The following is a 6,029-nucleotide window of genomic DNA, read 5'->3' as shown; positions in this document are numbered from 1 at the left end:
TGCTTCTGAAGGGTCTTTGTCTCCTACATCAATTGGCAATTGCTCTACTTGCGAGCCATTAGATTCATCAAACTTCACATCTACCGTCTCTTCAACCTTTCGGGTGAAATTTTTGTAGACACGGTAAGTGTGAGAGTTTGATCCATAACCAAGTAGAAAACCTTCATGAGATTTAGGAGCAAACTTTGAACGACGATGCTTATCAAGAATGTAGCACTTTGAGCCGAATACTTGAAAGTATCCAACTTGAGGCTTGTTACCGGTGAGGAGCTCGTATGCCGTCTTGCCGAGTAGCTTGTGAAGATATAAGCGATTTGTTGCGTGACAAGCTGTCTCAACCGCTTCTGCCCAAAAGTGCTTTGGCGTCTTGTATTCATCAAGCATTGTTCTTGCCATTTCGATGAGCGTCCGGTTCTTCCTCTCAACAACTCCATTTTGTTGAGGTGTGTATGTAGCCGAGAACTCGTGTGAAATCCCTTCTTCGTCAAGAAAGGTGTCCACATTTGCGTTCTTGAACTCCGTTCCGTTGTCACTCCGAACCTTCTTGATGTTCACATCAAACTGATTTTGGGCTTTCCTAGCAATGTTTCTGAAGATCTTCTGGACCTGCGATTTGTCATTGAGAAAGAACACCCACGTAAATCTTGAAAAATCATCAACTATAACTAGACCAAAAGAATTTCCACTGAGACTCTTGTAGGCATTGGGACCAAAAAGATCCATGTGAAGCAGCTCGAGTGGCCTCCTTGTGGTCATGATGTTCTTCACAGGATGTCTTCCTCCAACCTGTTTACCTGCTTGACAAGCACTGCAAAGTCTATCCTTATCAAATATGACATCGTTAACTCCAAGGATATTATTTCCTTTAATAAGCTTGTCAAGGTTTCTCATGCCAACGTGACCTAGTCGTCTATGCCACAACCAGCCTTTTGAGGATTTAGCAACAAAGCAAGTTTTAGGTTGTGCCTTTTTAGAGAAATCGACAATGTAAAGATCACCTCTACGCATACCCGTAAAGACCATTTTATGATTGTCTCGACGAAATACTTGGCAATCTACCTCAGTAAATAGGACATTCAAACCGAAATCAGCAAGTCTAGATACTGAAAGTAAGTTATAGCCAAGAGATTCAACGAGCATGACATTTTGAATGGAACTATCATGTGAGATGGCCACCTTACCAAGGCCAACCACTTTACCCTTTGAATTATCACCAAAGGTGACATATTTTCGAGGGCCGTTGTTTTCAGCAAGCTCACGGAACATCTCTTCATCTCCGGTTATATGATCAGTGCATCCACTATCAAGAACCCATTCCTTTCCTCCTGATTCATATCCCTGAAGATTTTCCATAAGACCAAAATGTCTCATTGCATTATCAAGATCGGAGTCACTGTCATCATCATCATAATATTCATGTTCATCATGATCTTGTGACTCATCATTTCCTAGAGAGGGTAATTCATTAGATAAATGATCAAAGTGGTTACTTTTATGAATTCTTATAGCTTTGAGTATGATATCATTAATGATTCCAACATCTCCTTTGGCATGCTTAAGATTGGCAAGTTCAAGAAGACATTTACCAAAACTAGGATCACTAGAGTTCATCTTACTCAAGGCAATAGTTTTATATAGAATTTCATCCAAAGTTTTTAAGGAATGATTGGGAAACCGTTCCTCAAGAAATTTCCATATAGTATAGGCGCAATTTTGAGTAGGCAAACTAGCAATCAAATCTTTGGGCAATCCTCTAATGATGAGCTCAATAGTTCTAAGATTGTGAATCATGTCAATATCTTCATCTAGGGTAGGATGCAAGGGATCAATATGGGGTGCACAAGGGCTAGCAATATACTTGTTCAAATGATATTGATTGAAGATTACAAGCATCTCATTTTTCCACTCATGAAAATACTTTCCATCAAAAATAGGCACTCTATGTCTAAGACTCCCTAGAGTAGACACATCCATCTTCCTCCAATGGTGATTAAACCAAGGCAATGGAGACCAAAGCTCTGATACCACTTGTAGGATCTAGAAGTAGATGTGTCTAGAGGGGGGGTGATTAGACACTTAGTGCTAAAGTTGCAATTTTTAATCTTTTTCGGTTTAGGTAGAGTTTAGGCACAATTTCAATACACACAATACATATCAAGCAAGCATGCAAAGAGTATATGAGCAGCGGAATGTAAAGCATGCAACTTGCAAGAATGTAAAGGGAAGGGTTTGGAGAGATCAAACGCAATTGGAGACACGGATGTTTTTCCCGTGGTTCGGATAGGTGGTGCTATCCTACATCCACGTTGATGGAGACTTCAACCCACGAAGGGTAACGGTTGCGCGAGTCCACACAGGGCTCCACCCAAGGGCAACGATTGCGCGAGTCCACAAAGGCTCCACCCACGAAGGGTCCACGAAGAAGCAACCACCCACAAAGGGTCCACGAAGAAGCAACCTTGTCTATCCCACCATGGCCATCGCCCACGAAGGACTTGCCTCACTAGCGGTAGATCTTCACGAAGTAGGCGATCTCCTTGCCCTTACAAACTCCTTGGTTCAACTCCACAATCTTGACGGAGGCTCCCAAGTGACACCTAGCCAATCTAGGAGACACCACTCTCCAAGAAGTAACAAATGGTGTGTAGGTAATGAACTCCTTGCTCTTGTGCTTCAAATGATAGTCTCCCCAACACTCAACTCTCTCTCATAGGATTTGGATTTGGTGGAAAGAAGATTTGAGTGGAAAGCAACTTGGGAAGGCTAGAGATCAAGATTCATATGGTAGGAATGGAATGTCTTGATCTCAACACATGAGTAGGTGGTTCTCTCTCAGAACAAATGATTTGGAATGGTGTGTGTGTTCTGATGGCTCTCTGACTGAATGAGAAAGAGGTGGAGGGGTATATATAGCCTCCACACGAAATCCAACCGTTACACAGTTTTCCAATCTCGGTGGGACCGAATCAATAAACTCGGTCTGACCGAAATAGTAAACCTAGTGACCGTTAGGAATTTCGGTGGGACTGACATGCAACTCGGTAGGACCGATTCGGTTAGGGCTTGGGCATAACGTAATCTCGGTGAGACCGATTACACAAACTCGGTGAGACCGAATTTGGTAATTAGCTAACCAGAGAGTTGGTCAGGCAAACTCGGTGGGACCGATTTGCTCTTTCGGTGAGACCGAGTGGAACTCGGTGAGACCGAGTGGAACTCGGTGAGACCGAAAAGTTACAAAGGGGAAACACTGAGTTTACATTGCAATCTCGGTGGGACCGATTACACAAACTCGGTGGGACCAAGAATATTGCAATGGGTAACAGAGAGTTTGCAAGCCCATCTCGGTGAGACCGAGATCCTTATCGGTAGAACCGAATTGCTAGGGTTTGGTAGTGGCTAATGACAAGTGAAACTCGGTGGCGCTGGATAGGAAGAATCGGTTGGACCGAGTTTGGCTTAGAGTTTAGGTCATATGTGGAAGTGGGAAAGTAGCTGAGGATTTGGGAGCATATCATTAAGCACATGAAGCAAGAGGCTCATTAAGCAACACCTCATCCCTCCTTGATAGTATTGGCTTTTCCTATGGACTCAATGTGATCTTGGATCACTAAAATGTAAAATGAAGAGTCTTGAGCTTGAAGCTTTAGACAATGCTTTGTCCTTAGCATCTAAGGAGTTCCCACAACCTTTAGTCCATGCCACTCCATTGTTGAACTTATCTGAAACATGCTAGATAGAGATGTTAGTCCAACAAGAGATATGTTGTCATCAATTATCAAAACCACCTAGGGAGCACTTATGCTTTCAAGGTGGTAGGACTGCTAGACGTCCCATGCTTACGGCGAAAGGAGGTATACTACAACTAGATTACAATTTTCTCCATTCTTACAGCGGAGGCATGCAAGAGCAGTGAAAACACGCAGGCTCAGTGATTACATGGTCCACCACACACTATCACCGTGCGATACCTAACTCTTTACATAGTACTCCCTCCATTCCTAAATATTACTACTAGATGAGTCCCCGCGCGTTGGCGCGGAATAGCGGTATATCTCTCTGCGCAAAATTATCGATTTCATAGAACAAAAAAAACTCTGTAACCGCATGACAAATGTGGTAGCCAAACTAAATAAACTCCCATCATCATTTAGATCATCCCACGTAAGGAAAAAAGATCAGCCAACTCCTACTGCATAATGGGATTATATTTTTCTTTTTGACATGTTAATGGGACTTAAAAGCTCACTTACATGCTTGCTACCGGTGCATGCTTGCATGCAGACATGTTGATGTGATTTAAAACCCAATCACATGCATGTGGCACGGTATTTCTGCATGCTTGCATGTGGCTTAGTGCGGAGCCTCTCAACATCTAGATCAGACGGCTATTATGGACTGATTTACTTCATCTAACGGCTACATCAATTTTGATAACGTGGCTCAAGGAGAGGATAGAGAATTCCTAGTAGTGGGGGCTAGCTATTACTAGTAGATAGTAAGTCTTTGTAGAGATTCCACTACATACGGAACAAAATGAATGAATCTACACTTAAAATGCATCTATATACATCCGTATGTGGTTCATGGTGAAATCTCTACAAAGACTTATATTTAGGAACGGAGGAAGTACTAGTATAGTACATACTGTAATTTATCAGCGAGATAAATTTGTACAATGCTATGAAGCTTCTAGCTTCTGTTACATGTATCTTGTGTCCAAGGTTTCCTGTTGCAACATTTCATCAAATACAAAGGAGACTAACATGCATGCTATTGCATCTCAATGATTGACAGATCATAGCAAATATGTACTCCCTCCGTTCCAAAACAAGTTTCTCAACTTTGTGCAAACTTTAGTATACAAAGTTGTACTACTACTAAAGTTGACACTTATTTTGGAACAGAGGCAGCTAAAGAAAAAAACGATCCATGCAGTCCCTAGCCCTTGAACCGTGAACCCTGACCAGGCTTAAATTTGCTGGCAACGTTCGAGCTTCCTAATAAATGAAGTTTGCAACCTTTTGACCATCGGATCATTTTTTGCAGTTTCACCAAAATCGAGATGAGCATCCCTGTGGCAAAGAAATCGAACAAGCGTGATTAGAATAAGATTACTGGGACTAGTTGATGAGACATAAACTCATCACAAATACAGTACGTAGAAGCCAGTAGAGGTATGTGCGGGGCAAATAAGCATAGAGAAATATCCACAGGGAGTGATGTGGGCAGCTGGAGCAGTGGTGCAAGCCGGCTGTAAAGGGAGTTGTACCTGAGGGACGTAGCTCAACCTTGAGGAGGGCGGCGGGAGGCGGCAACTGCCCACGTCGCGGCAGTGAGCAAGGGACAAAGGCAACCTCACCGGCTTTGTGAGAGAGAACGGCGGGGACCCCTGATCGGGACGTGCCAACAGTTGGTTTTCGCCGTCGGCGATGGCCACCGCATCTACACTAAGCATCCACCCCTTCCCCAAGCGGACGTGATCCGCCGGGATGTTAGAGATGTGGCCACAGTTGTTTTGTGCGAGAGAGTGTGAAGAGAGCAACCCCAGCAAGCAACCATGTAGGCTGGCCCGTCCTGACTATGTAGTACGTGCCATATGAACCTATCATATTGCGTACGTGCCACTGGAGAAAAAAAACTTTATTTATAAATGACGCGGCACCTACTACTCGTTCTCCTATAACCCTGCACTTGGCATCTCCAAAATATTAACCTTGCGATTGGCTCTTCGCCTCTTCGGGAAGTCGAGCAATAATGGTAGTGCAGTATATATCGTTCTGGCTATATGAGACCGAATGAATTGCTGCACGTCCACCACATGGGCGAGGGTCGAGGGGCGAGGGAGAGTGGTATATACGGAGCAAAATGAGTGAATCTACACTCTAAAATACGTCTATATACATCAGTGTTTGGAGTATGTACTAGTAGTTCATATTGAAATCTACTAAAGGGCATATATATTCCAAATAATATGATAGTATAATCTCTATAACCAAGGTAGTAGGGACGAGGAGTAAACGGAGGGA

The sequence above is a fragment of the Triticum urartu genome, chromosome 7A (assembly GCF_056163025.1).
Source record: "Triticum urartu cultivar PI428250 chromosome 7A, HENAU_Tu73, whole genome shotgun sequence".
Taxonomy (NCBI): domain Eukaryota; kingdom Viridiplantae; phylum Streptophyta; class Magnoliopsida; order Poales; family Poaceae; genus Triticum; species Triticum urartu.
The sequence above is the reverse complement of the archived record's forward strand: the minus strand, read 5'-3'. Positions refer to the sequence as shown.